The sequence below is a fragment of the Dendrobates tinctorius genome, unplaced genomic scaffold, assembly GCF_039654945.1.
Source record: "Dendrobates tinctorius isolate UK_male_01 unplaced genomic scaffold, ASM3965494v1 ptg000022l, whole genome shotgun sequence".
Taxonomy (NCBI): domain Eukaryota; kingdom Metazoa; phylum Chordata; class Amphibia; order Anura; family Dendrobatidae; genus Dendrobates; species Dendrobates tinctorius.
Genome location: NW_027361690.1, coordinates 20,307,531 through 20,320,953, shown reverse-complemented (window position 1 = coordinate 20,320,953; position 13,423 = coordinate 20,307,531).

The window sequence follows — 13,423 nt, the reverse complement described above, 5'->3', positions numbered from 1 at the left end:
CCAAAATGGCAAATAATGACCTTACTGATCCCCTGCCACTTCGGTGCCGATTTTTCCCTGAGTCTCCAATCCATCCGTTTACCACACTCCTTAAATCGCAACTTTTACAAACCTGTCTGTGTGATTGAAAACATGGGTGAGAACATAAAGAAAAGAAAGCTTAAAAGGAAATATTGTTCAGGAATTAAACTTCTGGCCATAGGTTGGTGGTACTACAGACCCGCTCTCTTCACTTTAATGAAGACACAACTGTGGATAAATGTTAGTTTTTGCAAGAATGTAGTAATGTTTGTAATTCTGAACAACCCTGGAAATAGCTTTTTGCTTTACATGGAGTCTGGAGCTTGTAGTCCCACAGTGAGACCATGCCATGGGAACCTATACCATAAATCAGCTAAAATAGACTAATCTAAACTTCTCAAGGTGAACAATGTAGATCGTAAAAAAAAACCCAAAGCATCTTTTTCTGCAACAAAAGTGTATCTCCTGTGAACAGTCTTAGAAAAGCAGCACATGTACGACTGGTCAGAACTGGAGCTGCCCTCCTGCCTGTTCATCAACTCTTACTATACAAGACAGCGCTCATTCAGACCATTCCCAGTTTAATAACTATTTTTCTATTTTTACATTAAAGTTGAACTCTTATCTATAACATGAAATCTGCACCAGTGTTTTCTTTAATCATTATATACATATGTTTAATTGTTGCCACACAAGGTACAATACTTGTGCAGCATCTTTGACAGTGCCAATGCCCCTTTCATTGTGGAATATGGTTCATTTATAACTGTTTGCTTCACTAAAGTTTCTGAAAGCCGTATATTCTAACTGCTACTTGTTTTCCACAGTTCCGCGTGTACTTTTTTCTTTATATATATATATATATATATATATATATATATATATATATATATATATATAAATTTTTTTTAATTTATAATAGGCCAGCAGGTGTTTTTCATTGTTCTGTACTGTTTTTTGCTTTTTTTTTTTTTTTTTCCCCCCTTCTAGTCTTTATGGCATGTATCCTTGTATTTAACATCTTTCTCATATTGAAAAGGAAAAAAAATGAAGAATTTTTTTCTGTATGAAGGATAATTATATTTTTATTGTTCATTTTGGAGAAATAACAGCTTTTTTGCACTATGTAAATACTAGTTAATTTTCCTCCTTACCTAATAAATGAATGATTTTAGACATGTCTCCTTATTACTGTATGTACTTGTAATGCATGCAAAATAGATATAATAGACAGCCATTGTCTATCGGTTGGCGTCCGGACCCTGAGACCTCCATCGTTCTCTTACAATACTACTCTGTAGTTCATTACTCTTGTATGTGGCGCATAGTGCGGTGTACGAACTCAGAAGAAAGTCTATGGATCTGTGCACTCAGTCTAACTGCGCGATGAATGGACTATTGAGCACGAACACCACTCTGTGTTCATCTGAAAACAAGAGCTGTGCACATCAGAGTGATGTTTTGGTGGGTATTTGTAGTGTCTATTCAAACTTGACATGGAAAGAAATATCAGAATAGTGCGGTATCTGTATTCTCCATGATGCCAGTGTAAAATGGTATTATAACAAAGGCTGCCTGACTTTGCACGCCTTCTTTGCATATACATAGAATATGCCACCCATATTGTGATCAGTGACCCCCTCCAAACATTAGAATGATGTAACAGCGCTGATATCTCTGTGCCAATTTACCTTCTTAACTTTGTGACCTTCACTGGCATTCTGTGGTGACTAGAGATGAGCGACTATGCCTTTTTTAGGGTCGAGTCGGGTTTCATGAAACCCAACCTTCTCAAAAGTCGAAGGTCCGTAGGAAATCGGCCGACTATCGTGAAAAGTCTAAGGTCCGACTGAAACACTAAACGCAATGCAAGTCAATGGGGAAGCAAAGTCGGCAGGGAGTGGAGGACAGTAAACACACCTACATGCTGGACCGCTTTTTTAAAGTGCGCAAAATCTCTCTCTACACTGCACATGTCGTCTCGTTGCCCACAGTGTACGTTCTTGCTCAGTGGCTGAAAAAAGTCACGTGCGAGCATTCTGGGAAATCCAACTCTGGCACTCGGGTCGGCGACCGCATGGCCAACCTCATGCTATAGTCGGGTTTCGCTCGGCGAAACCTGACTTTACCGAAAGTCGGCCACTTTTGAATTTGACCAACCCGTTTCGCTCAACTCTAGTGGTGACTTCATGAAATAAGGCAAGTGTGACTGGACTAGGTGGCAGAGTGCTTTCCTAGCACTGTTGCCCAAGTACTTGTTCTACTTGTCCATAACCACTATCAGACATTGCCCAACAATATCCCATATGCTCTGGTGTACTAGCTAGGGATCAGTGACAATCTTGTCATATCTGATCCATAGGAATGTAATATCCCGCGGTAGTGTGTAGTTACAATGTATATGCATCATCATGGAGTCCTGAAGTCCACAAGGTTAGTAGAATGGGAACAACAAGGTGAGACTATACAGCGAGTGATAGAAGTATTGAATAAGTAAACATATTTATAAAGGTACTACTGACATGAAAGTCTCACCAGATGTCAGTAACAACCCATCCCATCCACACAGGCAAAGGAATTAAGCCATAAATGTCCATTAATTAAGTTGTGTAAGGCTGGTTTCACATTAGCATTTTTTTAGCGCAGCGCATCGTGCGCGTCCATGCGCCCCTATATTTAGCATGGCAGGCGCATGGTCTAGAATTTGCACGTGTGTTTTCGTGCGCACGTGTTTTTTTTGTAGTGTGCGCCTAGGCGCGCCCAACGTAACCTGTTGCATTTTTGGGTCTGTCAAACAGAGTAAAAAAATCGCATGTGCACGGAATGCGCAAAAATAACATTACAGTTTATGGGAGTGCAGGCGTGCACTTTAAATCGCATGTGTTTTAAGAGTTAACATGACTACAAACTGGTTAAAACGCATGCCCCTAAAAAACGTAAACGCATGCAAAACGCATCATGCGTTTCCATTGCGTACGAAGCGCAGCGCTAAACACTAATGTGAAACTAGCCTAACAATGAGAAATGACACGGAAAAAGTATTAAACACATTTACTGAAATTAATTTAATACTTCGTGCAAAAACCTTTGTTGGTGATGACAGCTTTACAGGTTTCCCAACGCTTTCTGTAGCCCTTCACCTGACTGAAAATCCAGAGGCTCCTGTATACATAGTTATGGCCAAAAGTGTTGGCACCTTTGAAATTGTCCCAGAATATGAAGTATTTCTAATTAAAAATTATTGCAATTGCACGTTTTATTTCCTCTGTATTGGAACACAAAAAAATAGGGAAGAAAGGCAAGTTGGACATTTCACACAAAACACCAAAAAGGGACTGGACAAAATAGATAATACCTCTCCCAAAATGTGGGTAAACAACTTTGTTTCCAGCAAGTGATGTTCATTCAAACTCACGTGTAGCAAGCAATAGGTGTGGGCAATATGAAAATCACACCTAAAATCCAATTAAAAAGGGTAAAAGTTGATTCAAACTTTGCATCGTGTGTCTGTGTGCTACACAAAGCATGCTGAACAGAAAGAAGAGCACTGTCTGAGGACTTGAGAATTGTTCTAAAATATCAACAATCTCAAGGTTACAAGTCCATCTCCAGAGATCTTGATGTTCCTTTGTCCATGGTGTGCTGTTATGAATGAGTCACCGTAGGAGGCAAAAACAGAAATGCAAGCTAAGTCCAGAAAACCAGAGAAGTTGGCAGCTATCAGATTGCAGACCCCTGAACCTATCAACACAACTAGCAGTAGCCGTGGGGGGTTCCTACGATGCCCTAGACCCCTCGATCACAGCCGGATACCTTGGGTGTTTTATGTGTCTTGCACTGATGGAGACAGATCTCTGCTCATGGTAAAGTCTCATCACCTCCCTGTATCCTCCCAGTTCAGGTCAAGACAAAGCACTTTACACCTACCTAGATCAACTAGCAGTATTCGCAGAAGGAATACTGATCTTAAGGGTGTGTGCACACGTTGCGGATTCTGCTGCAGATTTTTCCGCGCAGATTTGCCTAAATCTGCAGGTCAAAAGACCTGCGTTTTACCTTCGGCTTAGCCTGCGGTTTGACGCCTGATCATGGAGCAGGAGTCAAACCGCTGCGGAATCAGCACAAAGAAGTGACATGCTGCGGATTAAAAACCGCAGAAAATCCGCAGCATGTGCACAGCGTTTTTTGTTTTGCATTGAATATAATGGTACTGTACACCGCAGCAGAATCCGCAACGTGTGCACATACCCTTAGACGTGACTTTAACACAGCCTTCAACCCCTCTGTGGACAACCCCAAGGGAGTTTCTTCCCTTTCACCCCCTCACAAAGGCGATATTAAAATATCTGCAGGATCATCAATTGATTGATGCTTGGCACCTGCTCCACCCAACACAGGGAGTTCTCTTTCTACTCTAAGGGTCCCGTTACATTTAGCGATGCACAAGCGATCCCGACAACGATATGACCTGGTCAGGATCGCTGGTGCATCGCTAAATGGTCGCTAGTGAGCTGCCAAACAGGCACCACATTTTACAGGCACCACATTTTAAAAAAGACATCAACAAACTGGAGCAAGTTCAGAAAAGAGCGACCAGAATGGTGACCGGTCTGCAAACCCTGTCTTATGAGGAAAGGTTGCAGGATTTGGGAATGTTTAGTTTGCAAAAGAGAAGACTGAGAGGAGACTTAATAGCTGTCTACAAATATCTAAAGGGCTGTCACATTGTAGAAGGATCAACTTTATTCTCATTTGCACAAGGAAAGACTAGAAGCAATGGGATGAAACTGAATGGGAGGAGACACAGATTAGATATTAGAAATAACTTTTTGACAGAGTGATCAATGAGTGGAACAGGCTGCCACGAGAAGTGGTGAGTTCTCCTTCAATGGAAGTCTTCAAACAGAGGCTGGACAGACATCTGACTGGGATGATTTAGCGAATCCTGCTTTGAGCAGGGGGTTGGACCAGATGGCCCAGGAGGTCCCTTCCAACTCTACGATTCTATGATTCTATGATCTCACCAGCGACGCAGCAGCGATAAGCGATCCATCGGTGGTCGCTCTTACCTGTCACACCGCAGTGATGATGACGACTTCCATCCACGTCCATGCGTTGCTAGTCGGTGCCAGCTGGACGCCAACTAGGAAAAAATGGCCCAGGACATTCGACCGCGATCAGCGATATCCAACGGGGGGCCGGTCGCAGGTACGTCACATGTAGCGATATCGCTGTTGCGTCACAAAATCGGTGACGCTTTAGCGATATCGCTATGTGAGAAGGGGGCTTAACTCATGATGTCTATACTAGGATTGATTATTATCAAAATATCACGACATTACAGTACTCCAAAGAGCCAATATTGACAATATCCTCTTCTCGGATAACACCCTTGTCAGTGTCTCCATTGCCTTACCTGCAATTAGAAACAAGCAATGCCACTAGTGCTCGAACATGTCCTCTCCGAAAGCCAGACCTACAGCAGTCTTTTGACACATGCTTTGCTCTCAACTCTTATGTAAGCGTGTGGCCCGTACAAAACGTGAACAAGCTCAGGAGATTGGCAGCCTGAAAAGATCACATAAACATTCCCAATCAGGTGATGTAAGAAAGTCACTAGTAGTTAACCGCTACTCATACATAAAACGAAAGCTGTTCTCTGTAAATATCGCCTCCATTACCATGAACATGGGTACAGAAATCTAAAACTTATGTCCCTTTTATCATGGACCAGACGCGATGATGCACATTCCTGACATTGCTGACTCGTTTATAAACTTCTACTTCTCTATTCTCTGTGGATTCAACTAATCCAGTAACACAAAATGTGGACTTTAAGTCTCGAATTTAAACATACATAAAAGTCTGGTCTGCCCACTCTAACACCGACACAGAACCGATTGCGTTTCCCTTTACTGAAGAGGAACTACAGACAATCATAAAAGAGTCCAACTCAGGCCTCTTTCACACATCAGTATTTTTAATCAGTATTTCATCAGTATTTGTATGCCAAAACCAGGAATGTCTCCAAAATAAGGAACAGGAGTCAGTCTTTCAATTATATTTTTTTCACGGTAAGTTCCATTCCTGGCTTTGGCATACAAACACTGATGCAAAATACTGACCAAATTACTGACGTGTGAATGAGCCTTCAGGGAAAGCTCCTGAACGGGATGGATTTTCCTTACCCTATTAAAACAGTTCTTGGAATATCTTTCTCCCCCATCTGATCTCTAGCTTCAATGTTGATATCCAACAGCTCCCCTTTCCCAAGGGATTCCTTATGAGCTCAAATATGAGTCATTCATATGGAAGGGAAGGACCCATCCCAATGTGCAAGTTATAGGCCTATCTCACTCCTCAATGTGGCTTTTAAATTGCCAAAATGCCCGCTTTTAACGGATATTATCCACTCAAACCAGGCAGGCTTCATGAGAGGTAGCGAGGCTAGAGACCATACAACTAAAGCATTGAACCTCATACATAGAGCCAATGTGAAATTTCAGTCCCTTATCCTTTTATCTACTGATACAGAAGAGTCCTTTAATAGAGTAAACTGGATCTTCACGAATGAGACACTCCATGGTTTAGACCTAAAATCTAACATTCTATGCTGGTTATCCGCCATATTCACAAAGTCGATAGGGTAAAGGTGAATGGGGTCTTATCTCAGAAGTTCGTTATATCCAAAAATACACGTCACGGGTGCCTGCTATCTCCTTTCATTTTCATACTTGCACTGGCTGAAGCTTTTCCTCAGAAGGATTTAGTCCAACAGGAACATCATCGGCCCTTGTATTCACTGGTCTCCTTTCAAGATTGCTGCCTACGCAGATGCTCTGGGTTTTTTTTTATATTAATAATCCAGCCTCTTCACTTCCAAATTTGATTACATATTTCCACTTATACAATGGCCTATCTAATTTTCAAATCAACCTCCAAATCAGAGGCCCTGAACATCAACACCTTCCCCTCTATCTTAGTGCCCCTTAAAGCTTCAATTGGGCTAATTCAGCTGAAGAAAAACCTAGGGATAATATTACCAAGAGACATAAGCTTGACATATTCTCTTAATTTCTATAAGCTCCTCCAATTGGTACAAGAGAACTGCTCAATTTGGACGAGGAATGCTTTTACAAGGTTTGGTAGAAGAGCAGTCATTAAAATGAACATCCTCTCGGATTTTATATGTAATTTAAACCCTTCCGATTGGTGTCTCCTCGTCCTTCAGGATATGGTTTTGGTTTAAACCAAGTTCATATGGTCTGGTACCATCCCCACTCCCCCATATCAGCAGAACCATATTAAATCGTTCTAAGTCCTCAGGGGGTACAACATTGCCCAATTTCAGATTTTATTATATAGTCGCCCACCTTTCTAGAATCTTGGAATGGTAAGGGGAAAGCATAGCGTGGCGTCGAGCAAAGCTTTACAAATACCCCTTTGACGGCTACACTAAGGCTGGACATATACTTGGTTAAATCGTCTAAATCTCATCCCACTATTGGGGCTACCGTTGCCTATTCTACTCATCCAACCATCTGTTCTCATATCTTAAGACTATCTTCCTCTGTTTCCCCAGGGGATAGAGGATAAAGTCTTTTGCAACTGGCTAAGAAGGAGCTGTTTTAGGGTATGTGCACACGTTGCGGATTAGCCTGTGGAATTTTCTGCTGAGAATCCGCATCTCTTAGCAGAAAACGCAGGCTAAAACACTTGCTGTTTTCCTGCACAATTGATGCGGCTTCCTTGCAGTTTTCCTGCGGATTCCATTGCATTTTTGCTGCACGGATTTGTTTTTTGAACTCTCGACCTTGTGAGAGAGAGAGAGAATTTCTATGTGCCAGAATGGAAACCGCAGCTGCGGATCTGCAAAAAGAATTGACATGCTGCGGAAAATAAACCGCTCCGTTTCCGCGTGCAATTTTCCGCAGCATGTGCACTGCATTTTTGCATTTCCCATTCATTAACCCCTTCACTACCAAGGGTGGTTTGCACGTTAACTCCCGGGCCAATTTTTACAATTCTGACCACTGCCCCTTTATGAGGTAATAACTATGAAACGTTTCCATGGATCTCGGTGATTCTAACATTGTTTTCTCGTGACATATTGTACTTCATGTTAGTAGTAAAATTTCATTCAAATAACTTGTGTTTATTTGTGAAAAAAACAGAAATTTGGCGAAAATTTTGAAAATTTCACAATTTTCCAACTTTGAATTTTTATGCCCTTAAATCACAGATATACAGCACACAAAAAACTTAATAAGTAACATTTCCCACATGTTTTCTTTACATCAGCACAATTTTGGAACCAAACTTTTTTTGTTAGGAAGTTATAAGGGTTAAAAGTTGACCAGCGATTTCTCATTTTTGCAACACCATTTTATTTTTACGAACCACATCACATTTGAAGCCACTTTGAGGGGTCTATATGATAGAAAATACCCAAAAATGACACCATTCTAAAAACTGCACCCCTTAAGGTGCTCAAAACCATATTCAAGTAGTTTATTAACCCTTCAGGTGCTTCACAGGAATTTTTTGAATATTTAAAAAAAAAAATGAACATCTAACTTTTTTCACAAAAAAAATACTTAAAGTTCAATTTTTTTATTTTACCAAGGGTAACAGGAGAAATTGGACTGCAAAACTTATTGTGCAATTTGTCCTGAGTACGCTGATACCTGATATGTGGGGGGGAACCACTGTTTCGGTGCATGGCAGAGCTCAGAAGGGAAGGAGCGCCGTTTGACTTTTTCAATGCAAAATTGGCTGTAATTCAGATCGGACGCCTTGTCACGTTTGGAGCGCCCCTGATGTACCTAAACAGTGATAACCCCCCACAAGTGACCCCATTTTGGAAACCAGACCCCCCAAGGAACTTATCTAGATATGTGGTGAGAACTTTGAACCCACAAGGGCTTCACAGAAGTTTATAACGTACAGCCGTACAATTAGATCATATTTTTTCCACAAAAATTATCTTTTCACCCTCAATTCTTATTTTTCCAAGGGTAACAGGACCAAAAAAGTTATTGTGCAATTTGTCCTGAGTGTGCTGATACCCCATATGTAGGTGTAAACGACTATTTGGGCGCATGGCAGAGCTTGGAAGGGAAGCGGCGCCATTTGACGTTTTTGGCTGGAATTAAGATCGGACACCATGTCGCGTTTGGAAAGCCCCTGATGTACCAAAACAGTGGAAACCCCCCACAAATGACACCATTTTGGAAACTAGACCCCCTGCGGAACTTATCTAGATGTGTGGTGAGCACTTTGAACCCCCAAGGGCTTCACAGAAGTTTATAATGCCCGGGCGTGAAAATAAAAAAATCGTATTTTTTCCACAAACATGATCATTTAGTCCCTTTTTTTTATTTTCCCAAGGGTACCAGGAGAAATTGGACCCCAAAAGTTGTTGTCCAATTTATCCTGAGTACGCTGATACCTCATATGTGGGAGAAACCTACTGTATGGGCACACGTTGGGGCTCGGAAGGGAAGTAGTGATGTTTTGGAATGCAGACTTTGATGGAATGGTCTACGGGTGTCATGTGCGTTTGGAGAGCCTCTGATGTGCCTAAACTATTCAAACTTCCAACAAGTTACCCCATTTTGGAAACTAGACCCCCACGGAACTTATCTAGATGTGTGGTGAGCACTTTGAACCCCCAAGTGCTTCACAGAAGTTTATAACACCCGGGCGTGAAAATAAAAGAATCATATTTTTTTCCACAAAAATGATATTTTTGCCGCCAATTTTTTATTTTCCTAAGGGTAACAGGAGAAATTGGACCCCAAAAGTTGCTTTGCAATTTGTCCTGAGTAGGCTGATAACCTATATGTGGGGGTAAAACACTGTTTGGGCGCATGGCAGAGCTTGGAAGGGAAGGAGCACCATTTGACTTTTTCAACGCAGAATTGAGATCAGACGCCATGTTGCGTTTGGAGAGCACCTGATGTGCCCAAACAGTGGAAACCCCCCATTCTAACTCCAACCCTAACCCCAACACACCCCTAACCCTAATCTCAGCCCTAGCCCTAACCCTAATGGGAAAATGGAAATAAATACATTTTCTTTTAATTTTATTATTTTCCCCTAACTAAGGGGGTGATAACGGGGGGTTTGATTTACTATTTATGGCGGGTTTTTATTTTTGGCAGCTGTCACACGCTAAAAGACGCTTTTTATTGTAAAAATATTTTTTGCATCACCACATTTTGAGAGCTATAATTTTTCCATATTTTGACCCACCGAGTCATGTGAGGTCTTATTTTTTGCGTGACAAGTTGACGTTTTTATTGGTACCATTTTCGGGCACGTGACAACTTTTGATCGCTTTTTATTCCGATTTTTGGGACGCAGAGTGAACAAAAACCAGCGTTTCATGAATTTATTTTGGGGGGTGCGTTTACACCATTCTGCGTGCGGTAAAATTGTTAAGGCAGTTTTATTCTTCTGGTCAGTACGGTTACAGCGATACCACATTTATGTCTTTTTTATGTTTTGGCGCTTTTATGCAACTAAAACAATTTTATATAAAAAATAATTATTTTTGCATCGCTTTATTCTGTGAGCTATAACTTTTTAATTTTTTCGCTGATGACGCTGTGTGGTGGCTCGTTTTTTACGGGACAAGATGACGTTTTCAGCGGTACCATGGATATTTATATGCGTCTTTTTGATCGCGCGTTATTGCACTTTTTGTTCGGCAGTATGATAATAAATCATTATTTTTTGCTTCGTTTTTTATTTTTATTTTTTAAGGGGTTCGCTAAAGGGGTTAACTAAAGGGACAGTTTTATAGGGCGGGTCGTTACGGACCCGGCGATACCAAATATGTGTACTTTTGTTTGTTTTTTTTTTTATTTCCAAAAAATTAATTTATTAGGGAATATTTTTTTTTTAATTTATTTAGCGATTTTTTTTTAAATTATTTTTACACTCTTTTTTTTTTTTACTTTATTACATTGTCCCAGGTGGGACATCACTGTCCTGTGACAGATCGCTGATCTGTCACATCACAGATTGCTGTGACAGATCAGCAATCTGTCACAGGCACTGCACAGACTTCCTCCTTGCCTGCGCTTTGCAGGCATGAGGAAGCCAGCTCCCTGCAGGCCCCCGAAGGTCCCCGCCGCCATCTTGGATCCGGGGACCTGCAGGGATGGAGACCCCCGCAGCAGCGCTGCACATTGCGCTGCTGTGTGGGGCTCAGGGAAGCATGGAGGGAGCCCCCTCCCTGCCGATGCTTCCCTTTAACCCCCGGTACACCGCGATCATGTTTGATCGCGGTGTGCCAGAGGTTAACGTGTCGGGGGCGGTCCGTGACCGCCCCTGACACATTGTGCCGGGTGTCAGCTGTGATAATTAGCTGACACCCGGCCGCGATCAGTGGCGCTCACTAGACGTACTATTCGGTCCTTGCGACTTAGGTCCCGGGTCACATGGACGGAATAGTACGTCCATTGTAGGAAAGGGGTTAACATTATGTGCACAATGCACTGCGGATTTGTTAGGCAGTTTTCACACTTCTTCCACTCACTCCCTCATAAACCTTTTAGAATAATGACAACTTTTGAAGTCGCGTGAGCATTAAGACACACTTTAACCTTTATCCAACACCAGTTTTCAAACATAATGTGAAGACCATTTGGGCCTTTCTATTGAAGGAGCAGTGAAGGAGTATCTTCACTTAGCACACGAATCATCTATCTGCTCCATTTTCCAGGAGGCCAGTTGCAAATTGCATTCCCTGTGGTATAGGGTCCCAACTCAATTACACTCTATCTTTCTGGAAGATAGTCCCATGTGTTGGAGATGTGGGGAGGAAGGTGATTTGTTACACATTTCCTGGTCCTGCAGATTTCTTTCTCCTTTTTGGAAAAAAAAGTGTTGCAAGTGATACGTAATATTACAGATCTGATTTCAGATCTGCACCCGGTTCTTGTCCTTCAAACATAGTGTTTGACAAGTGTGACCAACATTTTACTATTGAGGCTGCCTATGCATGCATCAATAGTAAAAAGATATAATATTAAAACTAATAATAAAAAAAAAAAATCGTGTAATTCTCACCTTCCAGCGTCCCCTGCAGCGTTCCCGCCTCTCAGCCACGCTCCCGGCAAGTCCGGTTCCCTACGATGACGTAGAGGTCTCCCGAGATGCTACATCATCTGGGGTCATTGTCGCAAGGCATCACTGGGAATGGGACTCGCAGGGAGCATCGCTGAGACCTGGGACGCTGGAAGGTGAGAATATCACAATTTTTTATTTTAATTCTTTTTTTTTTTTTTACAGGGATATGGTACCCAGGGCCCGGAGGACAGTCTCCTCTCCTCCAGTCCCAGGGTACCATCCGCACATTTTCCGCTTACTTTGCGCATGTTGGGCATAGCCACATGCGGAAAGTAAGCGGAACAATGCATTCCTATGTGTGCTGAATTCCTGCGATTCCGCAAAAAGAATGAGCATGCTGCGTATTTTTCCGCGATGCGATTCCGCTGCAGAAAGATATGCAGCATTAGCACAGCATGTGCAGAATGCCATTGAATACAATGGGTTGCTTATTTTATGCATTTTCGCGGCGAAAAAACGCGGCAAAAACGCATAAAATCCGCGGGAACTCCGCACATGTGCACATAGCCTTAGATGTAGCATGTAGTAGAGTTCAGATAGCTGCCCCGGCCCACACCACAGCTCTCTCTGTGTACATTGTCTATTGACATTGAGCTGTTTTTCAGAGGAGGAGGGTGTGGTGGGACCAGGGCTCATGTGCACTGTGGTCCAGGCAGCAATAATCTCTTGGTGGTAAAACATTCATTGCATTGCAACAGCAGCAAACGGCCTAATAAGTGACATATCCCTGAAATCTGTTTCTCAGCCCCTACCTCATGCTGCCCTCTGATTATATAGAATCAAAGAATGTTAGAGATGGAAGGGATGGACATCCAGGGTCATTGTGTCAAACACCCTTAATGCAGGATTCACTAAACCATCTCAGACTGATGTCTGTCCAGCCTCTGAAGACTTCCATTGCAGGAGAACTCATCACCTCGTGGCAGCTTGTTCCACCCGCACTATCAAAAAGTTTTTTCTAATATCTGATCTGTATCTTCTCCCTTTCAGTTTCATTCCATTGCTTCTCAAGTATCCATGTGCAAATGAGAATAAGGATGATCCCTCTACACTGTGACAGCCCTTCAGATATTTTTAGACAGCTATTAAGTCTCCTCTTAGCCTTCTTTTTTGCAAGCTAAACATTCCCAGATCCTTTACACATTGCTCTTCTCTAAACTTGCTCCAATTTTTCTGTCTTTTTTTTTTTTTTTAAATGTGGTGCACAATACTGGACACAGTATTCCAGATGAGGTCTGACTAAGGAGGAGTAGAGGGTGTG